At 36.5% G+C, this 22,500-nt stretch overlaps 1 protein-coding gene across 4 annotated transcripts in view; it reads right to left on the bottom strand.

Annotated features, from left to right (window-relative positions):
• Positions 1–22,500, bottom strand: part of LOC132152204 (disks large-associated protein 4-like) — a 132,769-nt gene that overhangs the window by 46,735 nt on the left and 63,534 nt on the right. For all 4 annotated transcript variants that reach the window (XM_059560994.1, XM_059560995.1, XM_059560997.1 and 1 more), the window contains exon 2: positions 54–87. The gene's annotated coding sequence lies outside the window, so the exon portion shown is untranslated. The remainder of the gene's footprint in view (positions 1–53; positions 88–22,500) is intronic.

The following is a 22,500-nucleotide window of genomic DNA, read 5'->3' as shown; positions in this document are numbered from 1 at the left end:
AAACTATAATAATGTCTCAGTGAGGTGTGGTGAGTTACTAAAAACATACTTACATTTGTAGGTCATCCTATTTCTTTGTGAAATTTCCTGTTGAAAAAAAAAGAGTTATTAGCATGTTTGCAAAAAAAAAAAGAAAAACGATCATATTCATTAAATGATGATTGATATCTCATTTAGAAAGTGAAGTGACATTCAGCCAAGTATGGTGACCCATACTCAGAATTTGTGCTCTGCATTTAACCCATCCGAAATGCACACACACAGAGCAGTGAACACACACACACACACACACTGTGAGCACACACCCGGAGCAGTGGGCAGCCATTTATGCTGCGGCGCCCGGGGAGCAGTTGGGGGTTCGATGCCTTGCTCAAGGGCACCTAAGTCGTGGTATTGAAGGTGGAGAGAGAACTGTACATGCACTCCCCCCACCCACAATTCCTGCCGGCCCGGGACTCAAACTCACAACCTTTCGATTGGGAGTCCGACTCTCTAACCATTAGGCCACGACTTCCCTTTAAATGACTGAATTGTTCTGAAAGTCAAGTTTCTAAGAACACCAGTGTTGCAGTCATAGGACGGTTGGATGCATTATGGATGTGGTACAGGAACACAGAAATCACTCTCAGTCTTTACATGATGACAAATCATCAAGTTTCATGACCTGACACGCCATATCTGAGTAATATGCATCCATATTAATTGGATTATAGTACAAAACAATATTAATAAGCATGACAAACAGATACTATCATTGCAGTTAACAACGGCTGAGAAATCTACAACATGAGTGACAATTTTTTTTCCTTTATATACTTTTTGTTAACACTTCTGTGGTTCACATTTAAAAGTTCAAAGGTTTACAGTGTTTAAAGTGATAGTAAAGACATTTATAATGTTACAAGAGATTTCTAGTTCAAACAAATGGTGTTTTTTAACTTTCTACTAACTTTCTAAAATGTATCACAGTTTCCACAAAAAAAGTTTGGCAGCACAACTGTTTTCAACATTGATAATAATCAGAAATGTTTCTTGAGCAGTAAATCATCATATTAGAATGATTTCTGAAGATCATGTGACACTGAAGACTGGAGGAATGATGCTGAAAATACAGCTGTGCATCATAGAAATAAATTACATTTTACAAAACATTACAATAGAAAACAGCTATTTTAACTATATATTTACATAGAAAACAGATATTAAATTCTAATAATATTTCACAATATTAATGTTTTAGTGTATTTTATCACATATTTGCAGCTTTGGTGAGCAGAAGAGACTTCTGTCAAAAACAGTAAATATTTTACAGATTCCAAACTTTTGAACAACCCAGAAAAACACAACTAACTCAACAAATTTAACACAAGCACAGAAAGTAATGAGTGCTTACAATTGCTGCCTTGTGATGTGTGTGTGTGTGTCATTTTGCAGCCAGTCTTACTACATTCCTAATTAATCCAATCAATCATCTCACAGACTTAATTATGTCACGGATGCAAAAATGATTACAGGGTCAATGTGATAAGACAATCTCAGGCAAGACATCACACACTTACACACACACAAACACACACGCACTTCTAGCTTCCGTTAATTGCTATGTGTTTTCTTTTCTTTCTATTTTTAATCTCTCATTCGCTTTGCCGATTCTTTAGTCTGCTTCAATGAGACTAGAACAAGCAGGGTTGTAAAACAGTCTTTGTCATTTCAATGAATTCAAATTTCTTCAGTCTTTCAGGACCCCAAATATTACACTAAACACAGTTTGGTGTAGGATTAACTTGTATATTTCACAAATAATTACACAGAAATGGCAAGTAACACATTGAATTAAACATGAAATAGAAATGCTGAAATGAAAAATCATGGTTTTATTAAAAACTTTTTTTTCCTTTTTTTTCTTTTTACAGTGTACCACTTCTCAGCGGAAATGCTCTTGTACTAAAGGAAAACCCTTTGAATTATTAAAATAATACATCATTTACATATTAATGCACCACTTTGCCCATTGAGGATGCCTCCTGAAGGAGTTGATGCTTTCAGATTGAAGTTTCTATACAGTTGAGCTCAAAATGTGCTCCTAAAACCCTTGAACTGTCCTGCTGTGTGCTGTGCAGCATGATGGATGATCTCATGTTCACATTACAGAAGGACACGTCTGAACATGAAGCCCTGTGGAAAACATCACAGCCTCCGCTCTGACATTTTAAGGCCATGCTCTACGAAGGCAGCAAGAAAAATACGATCTACTACATTTTAGTCAAGTGCTCTGGTATCTTCCATGAACGGCCACAGAAAAGCATCACACATGATTTGCATGCAGTGTAGTAGTGCTGCGTTTTAATATTTCATGACAGTTGTCATGTCCTGTTAAAATGTTTTGAGTCTTCATTTATTAAAGCAGGACCGCAATGTCTCGTTTGTATGAAAGCGGCAAGAAAAATGCAAGAACAGATACTGAGCCTCTGAAAAACCACTTGTGCTTCAGTTGAGTTCAGAGACTCACTTCTTTCTACACGTATTACTCTGCTCCGTCAGGATACAGTGCTTTATTGAACTTGAAATAAACTGCAAACCATCCGCACCTTCAGGCTCTAGATGTTTAATGAGGTGTCAGACTCGCCAACCCTTTTGCAGTTCAGAGCGCTTCTAATTGGTGTTTGTGTTTTTTGAGATAGCACTTTATTTTCTTTCTTGAACAGAACAAATGTAGAATACTGTATCTTCTACAGTGTTGGGTAAGTTTCTCAAAAAAACGTAATTCACTACAAATGACTACTTTAAAATTGCAGTTTGATTACATTACTGATTACTGCATTTGAAAAGTGATCAGCTTACTAATTACTTTCAAGTTTACTTTACTTTTCAAGTTTTCAAACCTAAAAAATACAATACAAAGTGAAACTCATGGTTCTTTCAGTAAATTAATATTGACTGAAAAATTACATAAATATCAAAACAGCAACTTGAACGATCACTTGCATCTTTTCCTGATTACAGAGGAAAGAACTTACATTTCTTAAAGACTGGTATCCCTTCTTCCATTCATTGCAAAGACACTTGAGCGAGCTGTGTTCAACCAGTTTTCTATGTTCCTTGTACAGAACAACCTCCTGGAGAGCAAACAATCTGGCTTCAAAAGTGGCCACTCAACTGAGACTGCCCTGCTCTCGGTTACTGAAGCCCTGCGACTAGCAAGAGCAGCTTCAAAATCCTCAGTACTCATCTTACTGGACCTGTCTGCTGCTTTTGACACAGTTAATCACCAGATTCTCCTGTCCACCCTCAGAAAGATGGGCATCTCTGGAACCGCACTCCTGTGGTTCAAGTCCTACCTCTCTGACAGATCCTTCAGTGCGTCTTGGAGGGGTGATGTTTCTAAATCACAACACCTTGCTACTGGGGTTCCTCAAGGCTCAGTACTTGGACTACTTCTCTTCTCCATCTACATGACGTCATTAGGATCTGTCATTCAGAAGCATGGCTTTTCTTATCACTGCTACGCTGATGACACCCAACTCTGCCTCTCATTCCAACCAGATGACCCGACGGTAGCTGCTCGCATTTCAGCCTGTCTGAGTGACATCTCTAGCTGGATGAATGACCATCACCTTCAGCTCAACCTTACTGAGACAGAACTGCTGGTGGTTCCAGCTAACCCTTCGTTTCATCACAACTTCTCTATACAGTTGGGTTCGTCAACCATAACTCCTTCCAGGACAGCCAGAAACCTAGGAGTTGTGATGGATCATCAGTTAAGCTTCACAGACCACATTGCTACAACGACCCAGTCCTGCAGATTTGCCTTATACAACATTAGGAAGATTTAGCAAGCCACCTAACTTCTTGTCCAAGCTCTTGTTCTCTCCAGACTGGACTATTGTAATGCTCTCCTGGCGGGCCTTTCTTTTCTTGTCTTTCATATTCTTATAAAAAATTAAAAAAAAACCTAGCTGTGTTCTGTACTAGACTAAATGAGATTTGTCATGGCACTTGTATACTGTTGTTGTTCTCTTGTTGACCTGACTGCTTCTATTGTTTTCATTCGTAAGTCGCTTTGGATAAAAGCATTTGCTAAATGATTAAATGTAAATGTAAATGTAAAATGTTCCATCATTTCTGATTGTACAGATAAGAGAAATGCATCATTTGAAACTGTGAAGGGTGTATTTGTATTTGTTTACACTCACAATATTAACAAAACTTTGTGCTTTTGTAAAATAAAGAAAACAAACCGGATGTGCTTTCAGCCGTCTTGGTCTCTGTGAACTTCTTTTTGTAAAATGCCACAAAAATGAATGAAAACTCAGTGAATACTTGACACACAGACATGAAAATATATCTATAATCTATCTATACATATTTCTATAGATAGTGTCTTTTTAAATGAGGCAAGTCAAATATTCTCTGATAAACCAACGTAAGGTTCAGTCTTACCCATCATTTCTGTTCAATAAGTAATTTATTCTTACTTGTATTAGTGTAATTGTTAACCAAACTTGTATGCATTTTACTTGGACCTTTCCCAAATTATAATGCCAGACTAAAATATGTGAAATCGAGTGCAACATTTTGAAATATGATAGGCAACCTTTCATTGCATCTAAATGTTGTACAACTCGTCTGCACTTAAGCCTGCATTCTCCGGTGAATCATTAAAGGGCATACTGACGTGCAAAACATGATTTTAAAATGCATTTACTTCATATTTTTTCTTAACACTGCATAACCATAAAGTACCATAATTTTATTGACATTAGTAACTGTAATCAAATTACATACATTTAAAATGTAACAAAATACAATACTGTGTAACACGTTATACCTAACTGATCTTCTAACAGTAATTTTGAACATTTTGTGCTCCTCTCCATCTTTGATCGGTCAGAAAGTGGATTTCTTTTTTTTAAACGTTTGCAAACATTTTCGTTCTCGTCCTGACCTCCTCCCACACCTGTCCTGAATCTGTGCTCAGCTTAAAAGAGTTGAGCGTTGAACTTTGACCCTTCCTGATGTCTGATTTGGCCAAATAAATTCATCATTATTTAAAAAAAAAAAAACACTCAAAATTAATCGAACTTAAGCATTAAACAAGAAAAAAAAAATCTATCAAAAGAGATTATTTTTTTCTTATCCCAATGGAAGTTATTAGCATAACACTTCATTTTGATGATTACATAAGTTTTGCTTTCTGTAATTTTTATGTAATTTTACTTCTAGAGTAAATGCTTCTTCAAATAAAATGTTTGCATATTTGTATTGGAAAATAAGACAAAATTGAAGAAGAAATTATTATTACTATTATTATTATTATTTTATTGATTCATCTGTGTCCTGCAGAAAAAAGGAAATCACACAGGTTTGGAAAGACATGGGGGTGAGTAAATTCTGACATTTTTTAATTCAAATAGTTTTGATAAATGTCATTGCTGTGTGGCATCCAACCTTTTCCTCTCATGCAAACTCTGCGGATTCAGTGGCAGTACAGGAAACACCAACAGATTATTTGAGAATTCGGAATCAATGCAGACACTCAAGAACAATTAAAAGAACTAAATATCATGAAAATCTAGAAATTGTTTATGGAACATTAAAAAAAAAGAACCAGTGTCACCTCCAGCTGCAAAAACTCCTGAATGATCCTAAAAGATCAACTGACCTCCATTAAGCACAACCGCCCGGCTGCAGTCTCTTCATGACCCGTGATATATTGAGAAACAGACCTTCTTCTGCCTTGTGTCCTGGGCAAGGCTCTAGTTATATTATGGCTAAATCACAAAGCTGCAGCCTGACTCACATCCACCCTCCAGAATCTCTTTGTTCTGGTCTGTAATTTGGCCTCAGGTGCCTGTAGAGATATCAGTCGAGTCGTTCCTGGCCTGCGGTGCGTTTAAAATCCTGATACCTACAGGACAAAATCAAATAGTACAACCCTGCCCGGCTGTCTTATTTCATCTCTCTCTCCCCACAGCTCAAATATCCTGATTAAGGAGCGCTCTAAACAGATTCATCAGCTGGCATGCTGGTATATTATTGTGGTATCACTGGTTTTTGACTGGCGCTTAGAAAGAAGTTTCTTCTGCTCACCAAGGCTGCATTTATTTGAATAAATATTTTAATTCTGAAAAATATTGTGAAATATTATTACAGTTGAAAACAGCTGTTTTCTATGTGAATAAAATGTAATTTATTGTTGTGATGCAAAGCTGTATATTCAGCAGTATTTACTGCAGTCTTCAGTGTCACATGATCTCCAGAAATCCTTTTTTTTTTTTTTGTGGAAACCATGCTTTATTTGAAACAGAAATATTTTATAACATTATAAATTACTAGTGATCAATTTAAGGAATGCAATGCATTTTTTAAAAACAAAAAATCAATGTTTAAGAGTATGTTCTCAAATTCCCCTCAGATGAAGAATAAACGGCATTCTGAGTAATAAGAGGAAAAGATCTGTTTGCTCAGAAGAGATTCTGCTGTAATCTCATTTAGAATCCATGTCAGTCTGTCACAGAAGATTGAGAATACTGTAGACAGACGGGTTTAGATTAATAGTCCTAGCATTTAAAACACACACACACACACGCACATGAAAGAGAGATGAAACGAAGAGCCCAAATGTTGTTGTTGTCTCTGCTGCTATATCTAAAGGGATTTGTGTGATCACTACAAACCCAGATCAGACTGACTCTGGGTTAAGCCGGAAGACAAAACCAGAAGAGAATGAATCAGCATACTGACAGAGACTATTAATGTATTAAAACCAACCAGTATGACCGTAAAACGATGGCATATACGACTATTCACCTTTTCTAGTTCCAAACCAGATGGTTCTTTTATAAATTCAAAGTCAGATGGATGAACATCATCTCTAGTCACTGTCCCTCCACAAGAGCCTTCGGTAAGCTTTGCACTCATCCATATTAAAGACTATTATTTTATATCAGAATTTCTTTCGTCTTATTTGATCAGAAAACACACCCTGGATTCAAACCTGCAGCATCTACATGGACCACATGCATCAAACTAAATTTAAAACCTAATTCATTAAACAATTAAAATACCATTATTATATTATAAGGCTATATAATAATACTAATTTGTATTATTATTACAGGCTATGAGCTCAGAGCGCTGAGAGATCTGCAAGCCGTATAAACCGAGAGCTGTGTTTTCAGGCCCCACAGAGATTACAGTACAGTAAAAGTGCTATCGTCCTTCTGCATCTGAGCTGATTTAATGCTGTTTAAAGGCCTCTATTGTACACGTGGCTGGCAGAAGAGATATCTGTCATCCTTCCCTTGCGGTCAATCTCATTTCATCCAGTCTCCCAAGCCTTTGTTCTTCTCACCACCATCTCGTGGCATAAACTCACACAAAGACTTTCTAGCTAATAGAGTAAACTCAATTACTGCTTTCAAATTATAATTCAAACCAGCAGCATGGCCACAGCTATTTTCAATGATCATCACAGCTCGGTAGATGCCATAAGGTGCACATCTATAACAATTATAGCGGTTCCTGTCAGAGTGTGAATCATGGTTAAATCAGCACAAATACAGCCGCTCACACATCAGCCTGAATCATAATTAAATAGCAATTGCACATTCTTCAACAACATGACCGTATAAACAATAAATCTTAATATGCAAGCTTATTTTAACATAGAGTCTGCTTTGCAGAAGAACAGTTTTGGGAAGCTGATAAAAACTGTAAAAAATTAACTATTTTGAAATATTATTACAATTTAAAATAACGTTTTTCTATGCGAATCTCTGTTAAAGTGTAATTTATTCCTGTGATGCACAGCTGTATTTTCAGCATCATTCCTCCAGTCTTCAGTGTCGCATGATCTTCAGAAATCATGAAAATATGATGATTTACTGCTCAAGAAACATTTCTGATTATTATCAATGTTGAAAACAGTTGTGATTCTTCATATTTTTGTGGAAACTGTAATGCATTTTATTTTTCAGGATTCTTTAATGAATAGAAAGTTCATAAGAACAGCATTTGTTTAAAATATAAATCTTTTGTAACATTATAAATGTCTTTACTGTCCCTCTTGTCTCAGATGGATTTACATTTAATACAAATGAATAAAAGTAGAAACATTACAAAAACTAACAAACCAAATTAGCAGGAGCATTTAACTAAATTTCTCTATATAACTGCCTTACAAAATAACCATATATTTATGAATTAACTGATATGGTTCATATTCAAACTTAATAACTTGCCAAAATCATTCCCAGTTCTACATCAGCAACAGAGATTGTGTATCAGATGCCACACAAAAATACAATCTGGTCAAACAAACAATAAACTGAGTTCAGTACACAGCTACACAGCTGCTTCTTAGAAAAAAACAGCTTGTTAGTGGAAATAGTCAATCTATTGAAAAGGTTAAGTTAATAATATCACTATTTTTTAACCTACACATTTAATCTACAGCACCTCCTGAATCAAGCCACGAGAGAAGAAATGAGTTAGCTACATAACGCGGACTGTGAGCCAGACGCCTGGATTTATATGTCCGCGAAGATGGATAGTTGCTTGTGAGGAAACATGAAAACTGAATGGAAGTGAAGGAAGATAAATGTGTGCAATCAAAAGAGCTCTACGGCTCCACAGACTAGCACTGTACAGTAGAGTCAAACACCGGAAACCAGCTTCAGGAGCTTTTGACATTAACACTGCAAAAAATGATTTTCTGCAGTATTTTTGACCTTTTTTCCAGGATAAATATCTTAACATTATAAGATCAAGATACATTGACTTGAAAAGCAAGTCAATAAGGAATTAAACCTTGTTTTCTGGGAAAAAAAAAAATGAACTTAATATAAAGGTAATATGAGTTTTATTTTTTGACCCCATCTGTGAATTTATTTTTCTATTTTTAAGTATAAACTAACTTTTTCAGAAAACAAGAATAGATATCCAGTCATTTTGCTTGATTTGAGAATGTTTAGATATTTTAGTCAAAAATGTTTTGTTAAAAATCATTTTAACCTCAATAATATCACGTTGGTTATTATAAAAATAAAATCTAATTCAAAATATAAAAAAAAAATAATAAAATAAAAATAAAATACTAAATACTAAAATAATGATACAAAAATATTACTGAAAAGATATGACAATTTTGCAGCTTTTTTTCCCCTGAAGTGCTCTGACGATGCACCACAAAAACACATAATTTACTGTGATCTTCTAATATTCTGGCTGTTTTGCTACTGTACCTTTAAGACTTCACACTGTCCGGGTGGGGCAAGTTTATGATTACTGAATAGGTGTTGATATGCAAATGTGGTATATGCTAACATATTTATGAATTCATAACCACCTTTTGATTTCCGAACAAGCTGATTTTGAGACAACTGTAAAGAGCAGTATTTTTTTTTATAGAATTAGGATTTGGGGACGACTTCAGCGAGCGTGTTGTTTTATGGTATCGGTCCCCACACACGTCCAGAGCAATAACAGCGTAACCCAGAGGGCATCATTGTCCAATACTCGATCGAGTCCGTCTGAAGAATCAAATGCAGAATCTGCATGTCTGCTTGCTTTTAATGGAACAGTTCAGGAATAGCACATAAAAATTACATTTTTCTCATCAGTTACTCATGCATATGGAGTTTGCACCTTCCGGTCATCCAAGATTTAGATGAGTTTGTTTCTTCATCAGATTTGGAGAAATGTAGCACTGCAACACTTGCTCATCAATGTACGTATGCTCTGCAGTGAATGGGTGCCGTCAGAATGAGAACTCATCTACATCTCGGACGGCCTGAGGGTGAACACATTTTCAGCAAATGTGAATGTTTAGGTGTACAATTCCTTTAATACAATATGTTATAAATATTTAAAAAAGAATTCCATAGTTTTTATTTTTTACTTGCATAAAATGCTTAAAATCAAATGCAAGTATATTCAAGACATAGTCTATTAAAAAATTCTTAATATCTTATGCATTGCTGCTTCAAGTAAATTTATTTTGAGTTTAAAATTACAGTGGAAAAACCAATTACAATGGTTTTTTATATAATGAAAGTGGATTGAGTCATATAGATAACTTTTAAGGTATGACGTTATTTCCCCTGTCAAATGTCGAGAGCACATTATTGTAGTGCGAAAGTACATTAATATAATGTGCGGAGCGCGAATCTCTCTGCTCGCGCGCGGGAACTGGGAGCTCGCTCTCAGATACACGATGCTCTTGTAAGAATTTTCTCTGGGCTCGCTCAGAGAGTATGCCTGCACTTAAAACGTGTTCAGTGCAATCGCAAATCTCTCCTCTTCACTTAAAGTAAGCGTGTATGTACTAAGACTGTGTCCCGTGCGTTCGCGCATGGCCAAGTACTCTTCTCTTCGATTTCTTTCTCTTTGCTCTTGGCATAAACGCTGCCAAAACGGCAACAACCAATCAGAAATAGGCTTCAACGACTGACCAATGAACACGCAACATCGTACATGGAATCTTAGATATTGAACCGCACATGGAACACATGGAATAAATTCACTGAAGTTCAATCAAGACGAGCCGAGATGGATCCGCCGAATCGACGATCTCAAGTAACCAGTTTTATTTGTTTTGATGTTAAATATGTCAAATGTATCTTAGAAATGTCTGGGAAGAGGGCGATTATTATTAATTAAATAATAATTATTTTCCTCCTCCAGATATTTTATTAAGAAACTCATCAGAAATGATTGAGACGTTATGAGGGAGCGGGAGACAGAAACACAACAAAGGGGGACACTGGGGAGATATATATGGAATTTTAGACTAAACCTGTACCTTCTCCTTTAATATAATCACATTCTTATCAACTATATTTGAGTTTTAAAAATCCACATGATTAGCCTACATAGCCTACCATTATATCATTTTCCCATTCAATTCTATATTTTTGTGCTCTTTTCCTTTTCGCCGGCCGCTCGGTAGTCATTTTTACATTTCCCGCTGTTGTCACTTGTCGTCATCGTTGCTAAGATATGAGACTCACAATGACTGAAACGACCAATTAAAAGGGCATTCTCTGACGATGTTCCAAGATGTTAAAAACGCTACGCTGATCAAAGACAAACGGGGAGAAATTAGTAGGCCTATCTACCCCACCGTTGCTTTTTTTTTTAAACATAGCCTACAAATGTCTTCATTCATAGTCTGACATATATTAGAAGCTATGTGTGTGTCTGTCATGGATTTGCACTGAATTGATTCACAATAATACGGAACAAAGTGCCTTCCATATCTCTTCAATACGGAACAAGACTTTTATGTGTCAAATACGGGACGATTCCGTATTATACGGATCGTTTGGCAACCCAGTAAGCTGCTCTGAGCTCTCTCTTGTATGTCGGCGCGTAATCACTCAGTGTAACGTTAGTCTTTGGCCCGCAATGTATTTTTCACTGCGTGAGTGAGAACAACTGGCTTGTCACACAGTAACTAAACGAGGCGGGTCTTTGCGAACGGTCACTATAATATTAATGATAATGATTCCATGATAATGCATGGAATCAGGGGCGCAGCACAAGATCCCGGGCCCTATGCATAGGCAGTCCTAATGCCCCCCTCCCTTGAAAATATATATTCCAGACTTTTCAAGGGCCCTCTCTTCCTTTGGGGCCCTGGTAATCAGTATTGGTTTTACCCCCATTCCAGCGCCCCTGCATGGAATACACGGCAAAGCGCAACTAAATAACATAGCTAATTTGTGGTGGGCGTGGTAAGGTTTTGGCAATCAGATGGCTAGTGGTAAATCTGCTCCACAGCCAATCACGGGCCCCCTCCTCACCTAGCCCTATTGTTAATGCGGCTGTGACTATCACTAATGTAAGCAGTCTAAAATTAAAGTAATTGTTTCAATTTCAAAGACCAGTTAAGCACTTAAAAAGTGCTTAAGTACAGCAGCCATCAAACAAAGATCAATGCTTCTCAGAATCTGTGTCAATATTTCATTAAATAGTGACTCTGTTGTTTCTGGCTGACTTTCATCCGTCTCTGCCAACTCTTAATCAGCCAAATTGACTGTAGCTTTCAGGCGCTGGGTTTCCTTCAACAGTATTTATGATCTCGTAAATCAGTAATGTTGGAGAGGATTGTAGGCAGAGAAAGATAGAAGAAGACCATCTCTGGTCACATGCCATCAGGAGGAAGGATGTTAAGGTTTCACAGCAGCAGTGACTAAGCAGAATAAAGCCAAAGATCAGCGGCTTCTTCCTGCTGCGTGACTCAGTTCTGCTGAGGAGGTTTCAACAAACAGATCTATATACAGAGTGACTGCCTGGCTGAAAACAAGGCTTTCATAATGACAGATTCACACAAGGACTGGAAAATGTGTCTGTCCACAAACTGCCCCAGTCTAGCTGTGTGACATTAGCTTTGCTAATTTATCTGTAACAGACAAAAAATACTTTCGCAAATGCAAACGTGAAAATAAAGTGATCATATGCTGAACAGTCAACTGGAAAGAATTCACACCCTAGCAACCACCCAGGACTTTTCTGAAAAGCAACAATGCATAAGATATTAGGATTTGCTTTTATTGCTTTATGACAATATGTTAATATTATTATGTTTCTTCCACTTGTTTTTAACTTGTTTACACTTGAAACAAGTCAAACTACATGCATATTCACAATTAATATATTTATATAAATAAAGTCTTAATATCTAATGCAGATTTGCGACAAGTAAATTGATCTGAATTCAAGTATTTGAGGTATTTTAAAAGGAAAAACTAAAATACTAATTAAGAATATAGGATTTGTTGTTGTTGCAAATTGTCCAGGTACAAATTTTGAAAGTGAAAGAAAGTGAAAAATTCATTATCCATTTAGAATTTAATTCTTATATACATTATAAAAGTAACATACTGTTAAATTATTTTAAAAAAGTAACAATATTATAATGCATTACTTTTCACTGCTGGTTCAGCATGTACACAGTTATTACTGAATGAGACCCAGAGTAACACTTAACACACACTTTCATGGTCTAACACACTGCTGATGACCTCAAAGACCTGCAGCAAGCCCACATAAAGTCCCACGCAACATCTTCAGCCCAGAAGAGCTGTGAGAAGTGGCTCCTATCAGCGGCCGAGAGCATGAAGTGATGGGTTGTGATGATACAGCGTAATGTGAGGGAGTTTTGGGTCACTGCTCTGCTCAGCAGATTACCGATGAAAGCACCTTTGCCATTTTGAATAGTGCATGAATGGAATTAGTGCATTAATGTTGTGCATCCCCAGGCTCTCACATGCCCTACTTTACCAAAGAGAGCAGCAACCAGCCATTCGGTGCACTGTTCCCGGAACTGTTAGGAATTATGGGAAAAATGGCTGTGAGAATTCTGGGAATGTTGAGAGAAAAAGACGGTCATGCAGACAGAGACTTGCTATAGCTTAAGGTTTTATATCTCTCTCTATATATAAATTAAAAAGCAATGTGATGGCCTCTTTATTCCATACAAAAAATTGTATGTAGCTCTGAGTCTGTCCATATCACATCTTAAATGAATAGTCCATGTTCACTACAAGTTAAGCTCAATCGACAACCATTTTAGCATAATGATTACCTATTCTTTAAAAAGAAGAAAAGAAAATCTGGATTACAGCAAAGCACTTAAAATGAAAGTGAATTAATCTGCAAATGTTAAAATACTCACTCACACAAGATATAAACAATATGACTGTTAACATAAGTTTAGTGTGGAAATGGTTTACAAACCTTTACTGTGTACAAGTATATAAAACTTTACAACAGCCTAAAAGTCCTTAAAGGAACAGTTAACCCAAAAAATTAACATTTGCTGAAACTGTACACACCCTCAGGCCATCCGAGATGTAGATGAGTTTGTTTCTGCATCAGATTTGGAGACATGTAGCATTGCATCAGTGTCATCAGCAATGGATGCTCTGCAGTGAATGGGTGCCGTCAGAATGAGAGTCCAAAGAGCTGGTAAAAACATCACAATAATCCACAGCATAGACCGCCAGGCGCCACCATTTGCGCCATTTAAAATGTCAGCCGCCGCCAGCCAATAATTTCCTAAGGCAAATTGAGCTGCCATCTGATAAAGTTTGGCTGAGACGGCTAGAATTGTTTGCATCAAATAATAATTCTATCACATAGAGACATACACACATGAAATATATAAACAATACACAAGATCTATTTTCCCACTGGTTTCATAAGAGCACAGTCTTGTGCTTGTTGCTACGATACACAGACTCACAGTGAATTGACGACCAATTAAAATTGCTAGTTTTCGGAGACTTCCGGTTATGACGTGCAGCTGGTAAGTCGCACGAGTTGGGCTCGCAGCTAAAAATACTCACAAAAATTCTCAGAAAGACCACCAGAACTCGTATAACAGTATTTTAGTAACAAAAAAAAAACATTTAAAAGTTTTGCGAGACGAAATGCCACCAAAAACCATCAAATCTGGACATCATTCGAAGCCGTCTGTGCAGATGGAGGAGGAAAACTTGGCGCTAGCAAGCAAAAAGCTAATCGAGGTTGAAATTAATACGGCTACAAACGATGACATCCTCACCGCAATTCAGTCTCTGAAAGCTGACTTTACAAAACAATCTACTGACATGCTCGATGCAATAAATGGCATAAAATCAGACTTACTGTCACAGTCGCAAAGAATAGGAGAGGCAGAAGAGAGAATCGCACAAACTGAAGAGGATGTCTCAACCCTTCAACACAAAGTTAAAAAACTTGAAGGAACAACGGAATTTCTACGGAACAAAGTGCAAGATCTGGAAGACCGCGGAAGGCGTTCTAACCTGAGATTAGTAGGTCTGCCCGAAAAAACAGAAGGATCTAATATGTGCGCTTTCATTGAAGACCTGCTCTCCAAGGTTCTGAGCGTCACGTTCAGTTCCACACCTGTCATCGAACGAGCACATCGGGTTGGACAAGTTAACCCAAATCGGCCGACGACTCCAAGAGCGATCGTGATGAAGTTCTTGAGCTACCAGGATAAGGAGAAAGCCTTGAGAGCATCTAGGAAAATGAAGGAATTACAATATGAAGGACAACGGATCAGCCTGTTCCCGGATCTATCAGCCGAAACGCGTCAGCGCCAACGGCAGTTTGATGGAGTGAAGGCCCAACTTCGAGGCATGGAAATCCGCTACGGTATGCTCTATCCAGCGCACCTGATAGTTACGCACTCTGATCAGCGCCATATTTTTAAATCGGTCTCGGAGGCAGAGGACTTCATTCGGTCATTGAGTACCACAGCTTAAACGCCGTAGACAGGTGGGGACTTGTTAACAGGACTTAATTCCCGTGTTTATTAAGCAAAGGTAAAGTTTTAAGTGTTCGAATTTATGTGACAACAATCCTTAGTGACTCATTGTCCATTTCATTATATGTATGCGAGTAGCCTACTTAAGTTTACGAATAACTGGACATGAGTCAAACGTTATGCCTATGTTCTATAAGGGTGGAAGTACGATTTTAATAATGTTAGTGGTCCAGATTTGTTCAGTATTTGGTAGCGAGCCCAGAGGGGGTGAATAATGTTAGAGAGCTTGCAAAATGTTGCTCCATGTTATGGATCAAACGTGTTTCATAACCAAAGTTGGTGATTGGGGGGTATTTTCATGCTTTCCGTTTGGGGGAAAGCATGGGGGGTGGGGGTGGAAGTGGGAGGTTGTTGAGGAACCACACTTTTTCTTTTTCTCTCTTTTTTTCTTTCTTTTTTTTTTTCCTTTTTTTCTTTTTTTCCCTTTCATTGTATGCTCGGACACAGCTATGTCAACATGGTAACACGAGAGTAAATGATCAGTAAGTCAGAGATAAAAATCTGTAGCTGGAATGTAAGAGGACTAAATAATTTGGTAAAACTTAAACAAGTATTAGGTCGAATGAAACAAATGGGATCAAGTATAATTTTTCTACAGGAAACTCATTTAATAAAAGAAGATACTAGCAGGGTCACGAAGAGATGGCCAGGTCAGGTCTTTGAAGCCTCTTTTGCCTCTCGAGCTAGAGGAGTCATGATCCTCATTCACAAATCTGTTCCATTTCAGTTAAAAGAGCAACATATAGATCCGTTAGGGAGGTACATAGTTCTTAATGGTACGATCTTGACAACACAAATTAATCTAATAAGTATATACGCTCCTAATATAGACGACCCTTCTTTTTACCAGAATTTCTTTCTTACAATATCATCATATCCCGGACATTATGTAGTTGGAGGAGATTTTAATTGTGTATTAAACCCAGTGCACGATCGCTCTTCAGGAATAGATAATACCCATCAACAGTCTAAAAAAATTATCATTAAGTATATAACTGATCTGAATTTAGTAGAGATCTGGAGGTATCTTAACCCTAGCAAAAAAGAATATTCGTGCTTCTCAAACACACACAAAACATACTCTAGAATAGATTATTTTTTAATCTCTAACAGCCTAGTTTCAAAAGTAGGTAAATGCTGGTACGACAGTATATTACTATCTGATCACGCCCCTATTACATTTACACTCCAAATGGACAATCTTGTATTTTCCCCTCCCAGATTTCGATTTCAAGCAAGATGGCTTCTGGACCCTGATTTTGTTAAATTCATGGATAACAAAATAGACCTATATTTTCTATTTAATACAAATCAGACAAGTGCTTCAGTCAAATGGGAGGCCTTCAAAGCCTATATTAGGGGGGAGGTATTAAGTTATACAAGATATAGATCCAAAACATATCAGACACAATTAGAAAATCTGGAAAAACAAATCAAGGTATTAGAGCAACACCTCTTTAGCAACAATGACCCTGTAAAGCGAAAAGAACTTCTTGTACTAAAAGCCCAATATAATGAATTAACCAGTAGTAAAATAGCTAAGAATTTAATGTGGCTAAAACAATCATATTATGATCAGGGAGAAAAACCGGGGAAGTTGCTTGCATGGAGAATTAAAAAAATACAAACAGATAGAGCCATCAATTCAATAATTTTAGAGAATGGGGCGAATATTGTAGATCCGTTGGAAATAAATAATAATTTTAAATTGTATTTTGAAAATCTGTACAAATCTGAATTTACCAACGATTTAAAAAGGCAAGACAGCTTTCTGGATAAACTTAAGTTTCCTAAAATATCAGAGCGGACAAGAAGTGAACTAGAGAGAAATCTAAGCATAGGAGAGCTCTCAGAGGCATTACAGGGCATGGGTAGTGGAAAAGCCCCTGGACCTGATGGCCTCCCAATGGAAATTTATAAAAAGTTTGCAGGGAAACTTTTACCGCACTTGCTTGAAATGTTCAATGAATCATTTGAAAAAGGAATATTACCCCCATCATTGAGATCAGCACTAATTACCCTTATATTAAAGCCAGGTAAACCTGCCAATGAAAAATCATCTTATAGGCCCATATCTTTAATGTCATGCGATACAAAAATTCTCTGTAAGGCCCTAGCTAAGAGAATTGAAACATTTATACCGAACCTTATTATGAATGATCAAAATGGATTTGTGCCTGGAAGACAAACCTTCCATAACATACGTAGAGTCCTAAATATACTATATAAAAAACAAAAGGCCAAGGACCATGCGGTCCTGTCATTGGACGCGGAAAAAGCCTTTGACAGGATTGAATGGGGATACCTTTTTGAGGTGCTTAAGAGATTTGGGCTGGGTGATGGGTATATTAAATGGATTAGGCTACTTTATAATGATCCACTGGCAGAAATAATAACAAATAACCAAATTTCAAAACCCTTTCATTTAAGTAGAGGTACACGACAAGGGTGTCCACTGTCCCCTCTGTTATTTTTATTTGCAGTAGAACCCCTTGCATTGGCAATCCGGAGTAGTCCTGAAATAAAAGGCATAACAATAGGTGAGAGGGAACATCGCTTATCTTTGTTTGCAGATGATATTGTGGTGTTTTTTACAAGTCTAGACCCTTCTATTCAAGCACTCAATAATATACTAACTGTATTTGGAGAGTTTTCAGGTTACAAAGTTAATAATAATAAAAGTGCCTTGCTATTATTGAATGGGGATGAAAGGAGAAACTGTCTGACTTCCAGGCAATTCACCAGCTCCCCTGAAGGTTTTACATATTTAGGAATTAAGATAACCCCAAATATAAAAGAAATTATTCCAATTAATTATGACCCATTAATAAAGAAAGTTATGGACTCACTTGAGCGATGGAGTGCTTTGCCAATTTCTACTATTGGACGTATAAGTATCTTAAAAATGTCAATTCTACCAAAATTTTTATACCTTTTCCAGTCGATTCCACTTCCCCTTCCAGCTACCTTCTTTGCTATACTCAAGAAAACATTCACAAGGTTTATATGGAATAACAAACATCCTCGGTTACGTCTGTCCTTGCTCTATCTACCATACGAACGGGGAGGGCTTAAAGTACCAAATATAAAACTCTACTATTGGGCTGCTCAGCTTTGCTCTGCTATGTACTACTTCGTAGATACAGACACTCCAGCGTGGATAGATATAGAAAAAAATGGAATAATAATTCCATTACAGATGTATCTTTACTCATCTTCAATTAAAATGCTCAAAAAAAACTATGCATAATCCTTTTCTTAGGAATACAATTTCTGTATGGTATGAAGCTCACAAGTTTTTAGATGAAGCAATTACATTGTCAGGTTTGTCACCAATTTGGGGTAATACAAATTTTGTGCCGGGGAGAAGTGATAAGGGATTTAAAAACTGGATTTATAAAGGAATAAGTCAAGTAAAAGATTTATACGAGGAAGGTATAATGTTGTCATTCCAACAACTGATGAGAAAATACGATATTCCTCAGAAACATTTTTTCAAATATTTACAAATAAGAAGTTTTATACACTCTGAAATAAAAAAATTATTTAGAACCCCCTTTGTCAATTATAGAAAATCACACGTTAAAACATTTAAGGGACAAGGGCAATCTGTCATTCTTTTATAATATACTTTTAGAGGGATCAAAAGAGAGTTCGCTGTCTTATTTAACAGCATGGAAGAATGATCTTCAGGAAGACATTTCTAAAGAAATGCAAAATGCAAACAAGAAATTGGTACCCTTTATCATTGTATATGGGAGTGTAATGAGATTCAAGGATTTTGGAAGGAGATTGTTTTTATGATTGGTAAACTGGTTGAAGAAAATGTTCCTCTTGCACCTAAATTTTGTTTGTTTCATATATACCCAGTAAATTTTGAGGTGAATGCAAGAAAGCGAAAACTAATTGATTCCAGTTTGCTTCAGGCCAAGCGTGCTATTGCTTTAAAATGGAAGGAGACCCAAGGACCCTCCTGTAGTCAGTGGTTTAAAGAAATGACCTGCAACCTTGCATTGGAAAAACTGACTTATGTCGTTAAAGGGAAACTAAAAGACTTTTACAAAATTTGGGCTCCCTTTTTGCACTACTGTAACCAAGTTGATCAGACAACATGGGATGACTGATATAGCAAAGTAAACTACACAATGTAAAGCTGTGAACTGTGATACCGAAATGTATATATATATATATATATATTTTTTTTTTATGGTTTAGTTTTGTTCTAGATGTCCTGTAATGTGTTTCTTGTTATTGTCTTTATTTATTATTTATTATTTTTTTTGTATTTATTTATTTTTTTTTTTTTTGTCTTTGTTTATATTGTTTTAATGTACAAACAAAAGCCAATAAACATTTTTTGAAAAAAAAAAAATTGCTAGTTTTCCGTACAGAAGAAGCGATGCATTTTTTTCTCGCACTGAGGTGAAATGGCGGAAAGAAGCAGGCAAGGTAATTTTGATCTCACTTTTCACATACTTTCCTAATTCCTACTTACTTACTTTTTTTTAACTTAGGCCTACCCAGACTTTTGTTAAATCTTCAGGGCACGGTTGCACAAACGCCTGAATCAAAGATTGATGTTATGAACCAAATATTCTGGAACGGAGAGATTTATAGCACTGAACGTGATATTACTGCAGTAACAAACCGTTTTTCACATTGCTAATTCACGACGCATGCTTCAGTGTGCAAAACTTTGTCCAAAATAATACTGATAACAGTGTGTGTTTATATTAAGGTGAGACACGGCAGGCAAAAACATCGTTTTTTTTTTTTCTGGTAGTTTTTTAGATTTGTCTTCAATAACATGTCTTCTTTCAGACTTGTGGTGAAAAAAGTCCGAAATACACATGTAGGTCTTTATTTTACTACACTTCGTCTGTTTGCGACTTCGTCTGATGATAAATCTTTAAAACCCGTTTTCTCAAAATGACCTTTCTCTCATACTCCAAGTCCGAAATGTTTTTTAAGCTATTGACACAGTATATTCTGATTTACAGGATAACAAAAGTAGATATCCATAAATCCCTCTGTAATTTTTTTCCCATCTAATATGTGAAGACAATGAAAAAATATTTTTAACCTGGCTTTATCCAATACTCAGATTTCGTTTTTTTTAATATATGCAAATTAGCACATATTTAATTAGATTTGCCTAATTTGCATTGTGAAATGCATTGTAGGCTATTTGAAAATGTTTAGTAGCATACAGACTAAATATGTGCATACGTTGTGAAAGTAAAATCTGGTGTTTTCTTTATTACATTGTATTGCATTTTGTAGAAATATAGTGTAAGCCATGCAATGCTTGGAAAGATTGAGATCTAGTTAATCAGTATAACATAGACATCTGTAGACATGAAGTGGCAGCTTCAGCCATTTGCAGCTATGAAAAGTTTGGCGGCTGCAGCAGCCATTTAGGTTTAGCCAATAACTTCATCAGCCAGCCATTATTCTAAAAAAAAAATGGCTTCGGGTTGTACCACAGCACTCCAGTTCATCAGTTAACATCTCGTGAAACCAAAAGCTGTGTGTGTTTGTAAGAAACAAATCCATTAAGACATTTTTAACATCAAACCACTGAGTCCTCTATCCATAATATAGCTTTCTACAGTGGAAAAGTCACAATGTCTGAATCAGGAGAGAAATATGCACAGATCAAGCACTGTTTATAAGCAAAAACAACTGTCCAATAAAGCTCTAAACAAATATATTGATGGATTTTGATGTGAGAGACAACAGGGGATGGACTTTTTCACTGGAGGAAGCTTTATTATGGATTATACGTAGACTCATATTTTGGCCAGAAGCAATGCTTTAAAGTTTATAGTTGATGAGCAAGTGATGCAATGCTACATTTCTCCAAATCTGAAGAAGAAACAAACTCATCTGCATATTGGATGGCCTGAGGTTGAGCACATTCAGCAAATTTTCACATTTTTCTATTGCTTTCATTTGAACTGAACCTGAAATTTTCCTATACTGACCACTTAAATGGGAAAATACTTATCTAGTATGTACAGAGACCAACCTTAGTTTGTTGTGGTAGATCTGAGGTATATCATGCCACAGTTAAAGATCAGATTCTAAATGAGCTTTTCTTTCTGCTTTCCGCTTCCTCCTTCCTAATGTAATCTGTCTGGAGAATGGTGAGGTGAGTGCAAGCAATGCATCATCCTGCACTCCTCTGGTCTTTATTGTGAGCTCTGTACTCATACATCAAGGCTCCAGGGTTTTTTGTGGGGGTGTTACCTCTGTCCCACATCTCTGGAGCTGCAGCTGGGTTCTGTGAGTGTCCCACGGGGCATGAACCAAAATGGAGTCGGAACAGGAGTGTGACTGAGTCTCATCTTGTGTATAATACAATCGACAACACGGCTAGGAATGACTGCAATCTAGTGTGCAATCAAACTGTGCAGGTCAGAAATATCACCATTCTAGCACGTAGACAGTCTATGCAGCAGTTTTTCTAGAGCTGAAGTTAATAGTATGCATTGCATGCATGTAGTTTGGTGTGCAAATCATAATTCAGAAAAAAGCATTTCACCATTTGAACTACTCCAAATAACTAAAACATCACATACTGCTGAATTTACTTATCAGTTTTTTGGCAGACACAAGTCACAAATCTATTGAAGCCACAGAATAAATACGTACTCCCAATACTGGCTTTTCTTCTAAGAATTAAGAGAAACAAAGTCCAAAATGTGAAATATAAACTCAGAATTGTGAGGGAAAATAAGTCATTTCAAAGGTTCAGTAATATGATATATCTCTGATAAATTCAACATCAGATTTAGACAAGTTACTGCTACGGACCATATCCAGACCAATTACTTAACATATCCATCTACTAGTAAAAATACAGTATAAACACATCAAAAACAATGATGCCAGCACATTTATTGAGATAAATGAGCAATGCATGCTTGAGCGTGTTGAGGAATCATGAGACTCGTGATGAGCTGCAGCTTGTGCTCTTTACATTGGACTTAAACACTGATTCTATCAATAAGGCATACATAAATGTATAAACAAACAAACAAACAATTGCATAAAATAATGCATGCATGAATGCATAAATATTTAAATCGATGAATCATTCAATCATTCAATCGATCAACAGTAAATAAAATTAAGTTTCAGAGGGCTGCATCTCT

The sequence above is a fragment of the Carassius carassius genome, chromosome 10, assembly GCF_963082965.1.
Source record: "Carassius carassius chromosome 10, fCarCar2.1, whole genome shotgun sequence".
NCBI lineage: Eukaryota > Metazoa > Chordata > Actinopteri > Cypriniformes > Cyprinidae > Carassius > Carassius carassius.
Note: the sequence above shows the minus strand (reverse complement) of the source record. Positions and strands in the feature narration are given on the sequence as shown.